The 12722-nt window shown below is 28.2% G+C and overlaps 9 non-coding genes across 9 annotated transcripts; 5 read left to right on the top strand and 4 right to left on the bottom strand.

Moving 5' to 3' along the window:
* Nucleotides 1-2363: 2363 nt before the first annotated feature.
* On the top strand, nt 2364-2436 carry Trnar-ucu (transfer RNA arginine (anticodon UCU)). The gene has a single exon. It is a non-coding gene; the product is annotated as a tRNA-Arg (tRNA).
* A 7-nt stretch (nt 2437-2443) lies between these two features.
* Trnal-aag (transfer RNA leucine (anticodon AAG)) lies at nt 2444-2525 on the top strand. The gene has a single exon. It is a non-coding gene; the product is annotated as a tRNA-Leu (tRNA).
* Nucleotides 2526-3551: 1026 nt separating this feature from the next.
* On the top strand, nt 3552-3623 carry Trnah-gug (transfer RNA histidin (anticodon GUG)). The gene has a single exon. It is a non-coding gene; the product is annotated as a tRNA-His (tRNA).
* Nucleotides 3624-4437: 814 nt separating this feature from the next.
* On the bottom strand, nt 4438-4509 carry Trnaa-ugc (transfer RNA alanine (anticodon UGC)). Its single transcript has one exon. It is a non-coding gene; the product is annotated as a tRNA-Ala (tRNA).
* A 457-nt stretch (nt 4510-4966) lies between these two features.
* Trnav-aac (transfer RNA valine (anticodon AAC)) lies at nt 4967-5039 on the top strand. The gene has a single exon. It is a non-coding gene; the product is annotated as a tRNA-Val (tRNA).
* Nucleotides 5040-5908: 869 nt separating this feature from the next.
* Nucleotides 5909-5980, top strand: Trnaa-ugc (transfer RNA alanine (anticodon UGC)). Its single transcript has one exon. It is a non-coding gene; the product is annotated as a tRNA-Ala (tRNA).
* An 814-nt stretch (nt 5981-6794) lies between these two features.
* Trnah-gug (transfer RNA histidin (anticodon GUG)) lies at nt 6795-6866 on the bottom strand. The gene has a single exon. It is a non-coding gene; the product is annotated as a tRNA-His (tRNA).
* A 1026-nt stretch (nt 6867-7892) lies between these two features.
* Trnal-aag (transfer RNA leucine (anticodon AAG)) lies at nt 7893-7974 on the bottom strand. Its single transcript has one exon. It is a non-coding gene; the product is annotated as a tRNA-Leu (tRNA).
* Nucleotides 7975-7981: 7 nt separating this feature from the next.
* On the bottom strand, nt 7982-8054 carry Trnar-ucu (transfer RNA arginine (anticodon UCU)). Its single transcript has one exon. It is a non-coding gene; the product is annotated as a tRNA-Arg (tRNA).
* Between the last annotated feature and the right edge of the window lie 4668 nt (nt 8055-12722).

Consider the following 12722-nt stretch of genomic DNA (forward strand, 5'->3'; position numbering starts at 1 on the left):
GCATGTTTAATTTTTGGCACTATAACTTGAGATAAACAAATCTTTACCTACATAATAAAAGCAAACTTTGTTTTTTTTTAATAAAATGTACATATGCTATGTTTTCAAAACTGTTATATAAAACTATGAACGTTTTTTATTTAAGTTTCACTTATTCATTCAACTGCATTCTAATCAGTAAGTATTAAGCTGTAAACTAGTATAGTTGTTTTAAAACGTTGTAGTAATTTAGTGTTTAGACAAAAAAGCTTAACGCAACGAATAACTAGAACAGTTTTAAAATACAGCAAAATTTGGTTTAAGTTTGAGTTTAAACTTATTTAAAACTTATGCAAATAATATTTTTTTATTAATAATTATAATGTTAAGTCGCCTAAATTTCATAAAAAGACTATAAGAAATATGATTTCCTTTGTTTATTCTTAAATGAACTTTAAATAAATTGCAATGAATATTTTTTTTACGTTATAATAACCTTAAAACTTTGTAGCTATCAACATCTTTTGTGAACAAAAAAAAGGAATGTTTACATTTAAGACAATATTTTGCTGTTTAAGTTGCAAAAACTAATTAAAAATCAACTAGTTTACAATATTTGCTAAGTTACTTGAATCAAACTTATAACTTTAAATTTTTGCGATGTTTACTTTGTAAGTCTTTTAAGTTTATTATATTTCAAATGACTTACAAAGTTTTAACTCAATTTAAAATAAAGTACTAAGCTAAAAATAAATAATGGAAAATATTTTGATATACTTAAACTTTCCGTTTAACTTAAAAGTGTCAACAAAAACAGGTAAACAATTGTTTAACCTGGTAAATACCTTTTTTGATTACAACCACACATCCATATAGTAAAAACTTTTTAAAGCAGCATATTAAAAACAGCAACATAACAATTTTAGAAGCAGAATACATAAGAAATAGATTTTAATTAAATAACAGCATCGAGTATCGGTGCAAACAAAAAGGTAATTAACTGTCGCAAAGAATTAAAATAATTTAATAAATAATACTGTCTTACATCAAAGCTTATCTATAAGACTAATGTCACGATAAAAAAAAATTAAGTTTTGCATAGGATCAACAGCAAGTACATATAAAAGTAGCGGAATCAAAACTAATAATAAAAATAACAACTAAACAACAGTTAAAGCTTTTAAATAATAACTAAACTGAATTAAACTGTTCTGGTGTGCATCTCGATAACCGAAAGGGTTTTATTGTTCACCAGATCCTTGGAACAAACTTTTTGAGCGTGGTTTTTTTGTCGTTCAATAAAAAAACTATACTCATAAAATTACTCTAAACTATGCTTGAAAAACATAATAAAAAAAGTTTATAATAAAACAAACTTAGAACTACTAGAATTTGTCACGTGAGACTTTAAATTATCCTATACCGTAAACTTTACTCACATAAAATCTTATTCAAATGCTGTTTTTTTTAAATTTATTATAATTCTTTAGTAGTCCAAGGAAGAAATAAGCTGTAAATATTTTGTATGTTATGTATTGTTTAGAGTAGATAACATTTTTTTAATCAAAAATAATTAACTATCATAACATTATTTTAAAGTTTTTTTAAAGCAAGCTTCTGTAGACTTGACAAATGTTAGTTTTTCTAAATCTAAATTATCACTAATCGTTTAAAGCCAAAAGTACTAATTTTATTTAAATCTGTACACTTTATAAAAGTTTGTTATTATACTAAAGCAGTGTTTAAAATTATTTTGTATAGTTTACAATCTTTATTAAGTTATTCACCTCCTACTTTAAAATTAATAGCCATATTTTCGTGTAACTTAAACTAAATATTTTGTTCATTGTGTTAGCTTAATGTTACCTATAAACAATAGCAGTTAAATGTACCACTTATAAAGCATTAGCAAAAAGTTAGATCTGAGCAGATGTTTTAAGTTTATATACCAAACAGGTTATACATTTTATTTCAATCATAAATTCATGATTGATTAACTTACAAAATAGATTTTCATAATTAAATGTAATTAAGTCATGTGAGTATAATTATGAGTATGTAGCATAAAAAGTAGCTAAACTTAAAACAGTAGTCAAAATTATATGTGTATTATTATTATGTTATACTGATTCACAAGTTTAATTATATTTAAATTTTGTTTTAATGTAACATCACAAAATAGAAAAATTTTTACTACATTACATAAAACTTATATATTTTATTTTGACAAGCTAATAGAGAAAACACCTTTAAACAACCTATTATTTAACTTACAGACAAGTACAGCAAAATGTTTGAAGGCAACGCGTTGATTATTGCGTCACAAAAACGTAATAATTAACTTATTCAAATATTTGAACCGTAATATGCCCTCGCATCCAAGCGTCTCCGTAGCGCAATGGATAGCGCGCTGGACTTCTAATCCAGAGGTTCCGGGTTCGAGTGCCGGCGGGGATGTGCCAGAGGTAGCATGGCCGAGCGGTCTAAGGCGCTGGATTAAGGCTCCAGTCTCTTCGGAGGCGTGGGTTCGAATCCCACTGCTGCCACTCTTTTTAGAATAATTAGCCGATGATTTTATAAGTGCTTTACCTAGTAGATAGATTGTTTACGTTAATACCAGTAAGTTATTTTGTTATGCAAAAGCTATACTAGAAAATATTAATTAAAACTAAGTGTTTAAAAAAAGGTAGAATGTAAATTGGTTTAGGAAAAACGAGCTTTCACAAAATAAACCTGTAAAAAAAAGATGATAAAACCTAAAAATTAAGCTACTTATTCCTATGGTTATAAGTAATACAGTTTTTAAGATTTTTTTTTGCTTTTTCTGTTAATATTAAGTGAAAATAAATTTTGTTTAGTTTAACTATTTAAGAGATTTAGTATTGAATAAAAATCAAGTTTTTAGTTTTGCTAAAAGCTTAGACATTCTCAGACTTGTGTAAAATTTTGTAAAAAATAGGCTAGCTCATATTAGTTTGAACTTTTTTTAAATTCAGGCTGTTTTATTATTTTTACTGAAATAGTTGCTGAATTTTCAATAATTTAATCTAATTTGATTTTTGCTTATTTTAACTAAATAAGCATTAACATCTATAAAAAAAAGTTAAATAAAAGTTCTTAATAATGAACAATTGTTCTAAGTTCAACTTAGTATAGTTTATGGAACGAAAAATAAAAGACGCTTAAAATATTTGGTTCTAGGACCTGGTGCACGAAAAACCTTTCGGTTATCGAGCACACCATAATTACCTTTTAAAGTCTTGTTTAGGACTTAACTTGAAATTCCATTTTAAATTAAGTTTTAAAATATTAATAACTTAATAAACATCAATGCTTGCATACAATAGTGAAAAGTACTACAAGGAAGTTAGTATATAGTATATTATTAACTTTCTACTGGAATAACTCAGTTAAGCAAGCAAGTAGCTATTATATTTTTTAAGATGCATATTCCGTTTTGAGTATATAAGCGCTAATAGTGAGAATTAAAAACAGCAGAGTGGCGCAGCGGAAGCGTGCTGGGCCCATAACCCAGAGGTCGATGGATCGAAACCATCCCCTGCTACTTTCTCGCTGTAATCGTATAGTGGTTAGTACTTCACGTTGTGGCCGTGACAACCCAGGTTCGAATCCTGGTTACAGCAATATTTTTTAACTTCTTATTAGCAATATTGTATAATTTATGTTAAATTAGTTATAGTTATGATTTTATTTGATCAAAACTACGTTAAATTATTTTGTTTAAGAATTTCAGAGAACATATCATTTACTTCTTTAAAACTCTGCATTAAACATACCAGCTACACAAACTATATTTAATATTACTTTAACTGTTTATCAAAAAATAACTGTAAACCTAAGTCCAAATATCATATTCCTTTAAATTTTGTAAGCTAACGCATAAGTAAACTAATTCTAAGTTCGAAAAAGGATTAACTAGATAATAAAAAAATTATGTTGCAAATAGTTTGATAACTAACTAAAATAAAAAAGTTTTTATAAGTATTTAATATTTATTGAAGTTAATTAACTCGATAGTTAATTTTATTAGCAACAGTCAAAACTGTAATTACAGATTAAGCTAGATATTGACAGGGTTTTCAAAATCTCTGAAACCCTTGAAAATTATTGAAAAACATATTTAAAGTAGCTTTATACTATCTTTTCAGTGTTGTTATACTTTTTAAGAAAAATTTTAAACCTTGAGTTTTATTTTATACTAAAAACAAATCAGATATTTGTTTTTTAATAACCTGGAAGAAATTTACCAAAAACCATTGGCAACCCTGTATTGAACAGCTTATAATAAACAGATATTAAGTTTATAATCTATTAAAAAATAAGTTATTTAATAAAATTAAATCTCATTGAATAAAGAAGTAACTTAAAATCAGTTTTAATATTGAAACCTTAATACAAACTAAAAGTTTCACATTATGACATAATAAATAAAATATGTATAGACGCCGGGGATCGAACCCGGGGCCTCAAACATGCAAAGCTTGCGCTCTACCACTGAGCTACGTCCCCACTTGTAGAAATACAGTTTGTAATAACTATATACTTAAAGATTTTTCGTATGTTTGATAGTAAAGCTGCATCGGTTGTGAATGTCCTCACTTTTGTACGTTTATACAGTACTTTAAGACGAAAAAATTGTAACTTCAAAGTAACCTCTAGCTTGAATGAGAATTATAAGAATATGTTAGAACTTTTTTAAATTAATACTGCATTTGCACTAAACTAATTCTTATGCGTTAATATACTACATGTGCAAATGTTTTTACCTGTCATATGTTGTCATATGCGTGCAAAATTAACGCCGTGCAAAAGTGACGCTCGTGCAAAAGTGACCCTTCGTGCAAAAGTGACGTTCGTACAAAAGTGACGCTCGTGCAAAAGTTACCCGTTCCCATACTAAACATATGACAGGTAAAAACATTTGCACATGCAGTATATTAACGCATAAGAATGCATGAGATCACAAGTTTCCGTAGTGTAGCGGTTATCACGTTCGCCTAACACGCAAAAGGTCCCCGGTTCGAGCCCGGGCGGAAACATTTTTATTGAAACTCAGGTATCTCAACTACTAAAACGGTAATCTTTTATGTAGGGAACAATACTTTAGAACTTAATTTTATTTTAAAATTGGACATAGCACTTAATGGGAGCATTGCCTTTGAACAGATATCAAGCTTTAAAAAACAATTATTTTCTCAACAGGTAGTCACTTTTGATCGGAATTTTAATTTTAAGCTGATCATTATTATGACACTGATACAAATATTAATATTCAAAACTAAATATATAACAACTTTCTACCAAAAGTGACTTACTTTTGAAAACAAGACTTTAAAAAAAAACAAGACGAAAATAAATAAAAAACGTAGCAATTGATCGAAAATAATCTGTCTATCGATCTTTTTTTCTGAACAATGTTTTTAAATTATCAGTTTTCATTACTTTACATGAACATGAGTTAAATTAATGTTTAATTTTAATGCTAAGGGCTTCAAGTTGTATCTTCGATATTCTTTAAAGCGTTTATTACAACTTCTGCTTACAGTATTGCGTGAAATTAAATATATTATTAATAAATTACTTACATGCAACGCATGAGATAATTTTATAAACTCAATTTGTTACTGAAAAGTTTATATTTATTTTTATTCTGTTAACGCTTCGTTCCTTTTTAAACATTTTTGTTTCACAGCAGTTTAGTGCAAATGCAGTATTAATTTAAAAAAGTTCTAACATATTCTTATAATTCTCATTCAAGCTAGAGGTTACTTTGAAGTTACAATTTTCTCGTCTAAAAGTACTGTATAAACGTACAAAAGTGAGGACATTCACAACCGATGCAGCTTTACTATCAAACATACGAAAAATCTTTAAGTACATAGTTATTACAAACTGTAGGTCTACAAGTGGGGACGTAGCTCAGTGGTAGAGCGCAAGCTTTGCATGTTTGAGGCCCCGGGTTCGATCCCCGGCGTCTCCACATATTTTATTTATTATGTCATAATGTGAAACTTTTAGTTTGTATTAAGGTTTCAATATTAAAACTGATTTTAAGTTACTTCTTTATTCAATGAGATTTAATTTTATTAAATAACTTATTTTTTAATAGATTATAAACTTAATATCTGTTTATTATAAGCTGTTCAATACAGGGTTGCCAATGGTTTTTGGTAAATTTCTTCCAGGTTATTAAAAAACAAATATCTGATTTGTTTTTAGTATAAAATAAAACTCAAGGTTTAAAATTTTTCTTAAAAAGTATAACAACACTGAAAAGATAGTATAAAGCTACTTTAAATATGTTTTTCAATAATTTTCAAGGGTTTCAGAGATTTTGAAAACCCTGTCAATATCTAGCTTAATCTGTAATTACAATTTTGACTGTTGCTAATAAAATTAACTATCGAGTTAATTAACTTCAATAAATATTAAATACTTATAAAAACTTTTTTATTTTAGTTAGTTATCAAACTATTTGCAACATAATTTTTTTATTATCTAGTTAATCCTTTTTCGAACTTAGAATTAGTTTACTTATGCGTTAGCTTACAAAATTTAAAGGAATATGATATTTGGACTTAGGTTTACAGTTATTTTTTGATAAACAGTTAAAGTAATATTAAATATAGTTTGTGTAGCTGGTATGTTTAATGCAGAGTTTTAAAGAAGTAAATGATATGTTCTCTGAAATTCTTAAACAAAATAATTTAACGTAGTTTTGATCAAATAAAATCATAACTATAACTAATTTAACATAAATTATACAATATTGCTAATAAGAAGTTAAAAAATATTGCTGTAACCAGGATTCGAACCTGGGTTGTCACGGCCACAACGTGAAGTACTAACCACTATACGATTACAGCGAGAAAGTAGCAGGGGATGGTTTCGATCCATCGACCTCTGGGTTATGGGCCCAGCACGCTTCCGCTGCGCCACTCTGCTGTTTTTAATTCTCACTATTAGCGCTTATATACTCAAAACGGAATATGCATCTTAAAAAATATAATAGCTACTTGCTTGCTTAACTGAGTTATTCCAGTAGAAAGTTAATAATATACTATATACTAACTTCCTTGTAGTACTTTTCACTATTGTATGCAAGCATTGATGTTTATTAAGTTATTAATATTTTAAAACTTAATTTAAAATGGAATTTCAAGTTAAGTCCTAAACAAGACTTTAAAAGGTAATTATGGTGTGCTCGATAACCGAAAGGTTTTTCGTGCACCAGGTCCTAGAACCAAATATTTTAAGCGTCTTTTATTTTTCGTTCCATAAACTATACTAAGTTGAACTTAGAACAATTGTTCATTATTAAGAACTTTTATTTAACTTTTTTTTATAGATGTTAATGCTTATTTAGTTAAAATAAGCAAAAATCAAATTAGATTAAATTATTGAAAATTCAGCAACTATTTCAGTAAAAATAATAAAACAGCCTGAATTTAAAAAAAGTTCAAACTAATATGAGCTAGCCTATTTTTTACAAAATTTTACACAAGTCTGAGAATGTCTAAGCTTTTAGCAAAACTAAAAACTTGATTTTTATTCAATACTAAATCTCTTAAATAGTTAAACTAAACAAAATTTATTTTCACTTAATATTAACAGAAAAAGCAAAAAAAAATCTTAAAAACTGTATTACTTATAACCATAGGAATAAGTAGCTTAATTTTTAGGTTTTATCATCTTTTTTTTACAGGTTTATTTTGTGAAAGCTCGTTTTTCCTAAACCAATTTACATTCTACCTTTTTTTAAACACTTAGTTTTAATTAATATTTTCTAGTATAGCTTTTGCATAACAAAATAACTTACTGGTATTAACGTAAACAATCTATCTACTAGGTAAAGCACTTATAAAATCATCGGCTAATTATTCTAAAAAGAGTGGCAGCAGTGGGATTCGAACCCACGCCTCCGAAGAGACTGGAGCCTTAATCCAGCGCCTTAGACCGCTCGGCCATGCTACCTCTGGCACATCCCCGCCGGCACTCGAACCCGGAACCTCTGGATTAGAAGTCCAGCGCGCTATCCATTGCGCTACGGAGACGCTTGGATGCGAGGGCATATTACGGTTCAAATATTTGAATAAGTTAATTATTACGTTTTTGTGACGCAATAATCAACGCGTTGCCTTCAAACATTTTGCTGTACTTGTCTGTAAGTTAAATAATAGGTTGTTTAAAGGTGTTTTCTCTATTAGCTTGTCAAAATAAAATATATAAGTTTTATGTAATGTAGTAAAAATTTTTCTATTTTGTGATGTTACATTAAAACAAAATTTAAATATAATTAAACTTGTGAATCAGTATAACATAATAATAATACACATATAATTTTGACTACTGTTTTAAGTTTAGCTACTTTTTATACTACATACTCATAATTATACTCACATGACTTAATTACATTTAATTATGAAAATCTATTTTGTAAGTTAATCAATCATGAATTTATGATTGAAATAAAATGTATAACCTGTTTGGTATATAAACTTAAAACATCTGCTCAGATCTAACTTTTTGCTAATGCTTTATAAGTGGTACATTTAACTGCTATTGTTTATAGGTAACATTAAGCTAACACAATGAACAAAATATTTAGTTTAAGTTACACGAAAATATGGCTATTAATTTTAAAGTAGGAGGTGAATAACTTAATAAAGATTGTAAACTATACAAAATAATTTTAAACACTGCTTTAGTATAATAACAAACTTTTATAAAGTGTACAGATTTAAATAAAATTAGTACTTTTGGCTTTAAACGATTAGTGATAATTTAGATTTAGAAAAACTAACATTTGTCAAGTCTACAGAAGCTTGCTTTAAAAAAACTTTAAAATAATGTTATGATAGTTAATTATTTTTGATTAAAAAAATGTTATCTACTCTAAACAATACATAACATACAAAATATTTACAGCTTATTTCTTCCTTGGACTACTAAAGAATTATAATAAATTTAAAAAAAACAGCATTTGAATAAGATTTTATGTGAGTAAAGTTTACGGTATAGGATAATTTAAAGTCTCACGTGACAAATTCTAGTAGTTCTAAGTTTGTTTTATTATAAACTTTTTTTATTATGTTTTTCAAGCATAGTTTAGAGTAATTTTATGAGTATAGTTTTTTTATTGAACGACAAAAAAACCACGCTCAAAAATTTTGTTCCAAGGACCTGGTGAACAATAAAACCCTTTCGGTTATCGAGATGCACACCAGAACAGTTTAATACAGTTTAGTTATTTTTTAAAAGCTTTAACTGTTGTTTAGTTGTTATTTTTATTATTAGTTTTGATTCCGCTACTTTTATATGTACTTGCTGTTGATCCTATGCAAAACGTAATTTTTTTTTATCGTGACATTAGTCTTATAGATAAGCTTTGATGTAAGACAGTATTATTTATTAAATTATTTTAATTCTTTGCGACAGTTAATTAGCTTTTTGTTTGCACCGATACTCGATGCTGTTATTTAATTAAAATCTATTTCTTATGTATTCTGCTTCTAAAATTGTTATGTTGCTGTTTTTAATATGCTGCTTTAAAAAGTTTTTACTATATGGATGTGTGGTTGTAATCAAAAAAGGTATTTACCAGGTTAAACAATTGTTTACCTGTTTTTGTTGACACTTTTAAGTTAAACGGAAAGTTTAAGTATATCAAAATATTTTCCATTATTTATTTTTAGCTTAGTACTTTATTTTAAATTGAGTTAAAACTTTGTAAGTCATTTGAAATATAATAAACTTAAAAGACTTACAAAGTAAACATCGCAAAAATTTAAAGTTATAAGTTTGATTCAAGTAACTTAGCAAATATTGTAAACTAGTTGATTTTTAATTAGTTTTTGCAACTTAAACAGCAAAATATTGTCTTAAATGTAAACATTCCTTTTTTTTGTATACAAAAGATGTTGATAGCTACAAAGTTTAAAATTATCAAAATGCTATATCTACCTATTTCTTTATAATAAATTTTTTTTAAAGATATTGATTAAAATTTCTTAAATGTTAAATATTATTTTTTCATTAAAGAGTCTTAATTAAATAATTCTACTGAAGTATCTCCTAAAGTAATTTAATTATCAAAGTCAACATACTTTCCAAACTGTTTTCTTTCCAAAAAACTTCTTCCTGTTATAATATCTTTTCAATTCATGATTTTAAATTATTGAAAATTAAGAAAGTCAAAATGTTATTCTTAATTTTTTTATTGCGTCTGGCTACTTCAAGTTCTTCCCTTAAAATTTTAATTGTATCTTCCAGGTCTTTTAAAGTTCATCTTTTACTTTTTGTCTAATTGCATTGTCCTTCTGAACTCTAAAAATAACAAATGAATAAGTTTACTATTTGCTTGTTTTTCTAGATTTTTTTAAGTGTATAAGACAAACCAAATTATAGCTTGTTGAATAGGTTTTATTTTTTAAAAGTTTCACTCAAAATAAATGCATATACAAGAAAGTTTTTAAACTTACTGATCTAGCTTCTTCTTGAGTTCGTATATCCTGTATTGATACTTCAAGGTATCTTGAGTGCCATTAGCTTGTATTTCATTATTGGTTGGCTTGAGAGTAGTTGATTCATGATTCTTCCTATTAGATTTAATACTCAGATAAGTTTTCGGAGGTTTAATGCATCTTGTTTGTTTATCATTTTTAGCTCTCGAAGTTTTTGTAAGATTTTTATCTGTTTGCACTCTTGGATGACTACATTCTTCAAAAAGTATGTTTAGATGGCGTTTTTGTGCTCGAAGTGGTTTAACATATTTAAAATTAATCTTAGTCTTTGAATTTGCTTCTTTATTCAAAGATCTTTTTGATGTATTTCCATCTACTTTGCTCAGTTTTTTATTTTTCTTTGCTTTTTGTTTTTCTCTAATTTGTTCACTATAGGCCTTCCTCATACTTAGCTTGCTTGGTTTGCTTGTAGGATTCATATTTTTTATATTTCTTTTCACTAAGGGCTGTTTTAACTTTTTATTTAATTTTTTTTTTTCATATCGTTTTCGTTCCAAAATTTTATGTTGATTATGACGCGATTAAATCGTTAAATAGTTACAAAATCGTAAAAAAATTAAAAAACAAAAAGCAAACTGGTATAATATTTAAAATTTCCTTAAGTAGTTTAAGTGGGTGGGTGTCACTTTTGCACGAGCGTCACTTTTGCACGAGCGTCACTTTTGCACGAAGGGACACTTTTGCACGAGCGTCACTTTTGCACGAGGGGTCACTTTTGCACGAAGGGACACTTTTGCACGGCGACACCTTTGCACGAGCGTCACTTTTGCACGGGGGGACACTTTTGCACGGCGTCACTTTTGCACGCAGGGTCACTTTTGCACGAGGGGACACATTTGCACGGCGTCACTTTTGCACGGTCATCACTTTTGCACGAGGGGACACTTTTGCACGGCGACTCTTTTGCACGGAGGGTCACTTTTGCACGAGGGGACACTTTTGCACGGCGACTCTTTTGCACGGAGGGTCACTTTTGCACGAGGGGACACTTTTGCACGGCGACTCTTTTGCACGGAGGGTCACTTTTGCACGAGGAGACAATTTTGCACGGCGTCACTTTTGCACGAGGAGACATTTTTGCACGGCGACATTTTTTCTCGATGACATTTTTTTTACGGCAGCTTTGTTGCACAACGACATTTTGCACTGAGAGTCACACTTGCACGAGGTGACTCTTTTGCACGGCGTCATTCTTGCACTAGGAGACTTTTCTGCATGCGAGTTATTTTTGCACGAGGAGACACTTTTGCACGGCGACATTTTTTCACGATGACAACTTTTATTGCAGCTTTGTTGCACAACGACACTTTTGCACGGAGAGTCACTATTGCACGAGGGGACGTTTTGCACGGGGGGACTCTTTTGCACGGCGTCTTTTTTGCACGAGGAGACACTTATGCACGCAGTAATTTTTCTAAAAGGAGACACTTTCTCTAGGCCACAATTTTTCAAAATGACAATCTTTTACGGCAGCTTTGTTGCACAACGATACTTTTGCACAACGTCACTTTTTTAAGATCATATTTTACACAGCGACATTTTGGCACTATGAATTTTTCGCACGGAACATCAATTTTGCATGAAGACCAATTAAACGCCTTTTTTAGATTTATAACATATATAAAAACATAATTCTATTGCGTGCGTTTTTTTATTATATTTAAAAAATGTACTCAGATAAAATTATAAATTTTAATGTATTGAACTACATTTTTTTAAAGATTGATTATATAAATTGAAACCTATTTCTAACTTTTAAATAAAATCTTTTGTATTAATTTTTTCCTAAAAATCTCAATTTAAAAACAGTGTACAATACAAAAATCGAAAAAATTGTTTTTTTAGTAGTCTTTAAATTCTAATTGTTAATTATAACCATGCGCTAACTTCTACATTTTTGTAAAAGTTAAATATTAACTATCAAAACTATTAATAATAAATCAGTTTATAAATTTAAAGATTACGTTATATTTTAATATAGAATATTTTTTTAATTATAGAAAAAAACAACTAAGCAGTTTATTCTATACCCAATCATCATTTATTTATTGTTTACAATTTAAAAGATCCTCAATAAACGAACAAAAAGAAAAATAACGAAAAAAAAATATTTAGAATTATTCTAAAGTAAAGTTATGAGAGATCCCTCTCAAAAATTCTACTATGTTGCAGTTATCATTAAAGTTAAAAACGAGCCGA

This window comes from Thalia democratica, chromosome 6 (genome assembly GCF_965202585.1).
Source record: "Thalia democratica chromosome 6, ktThaDemo2.hap1.1, whole genome shotgun sequence".
Classification (NCBI taxonomy): Eukaryota; Metazoa; Chordata; class Thaliacea; order Salpida; family Salpidae; genus Thalia; species Thalia democratica.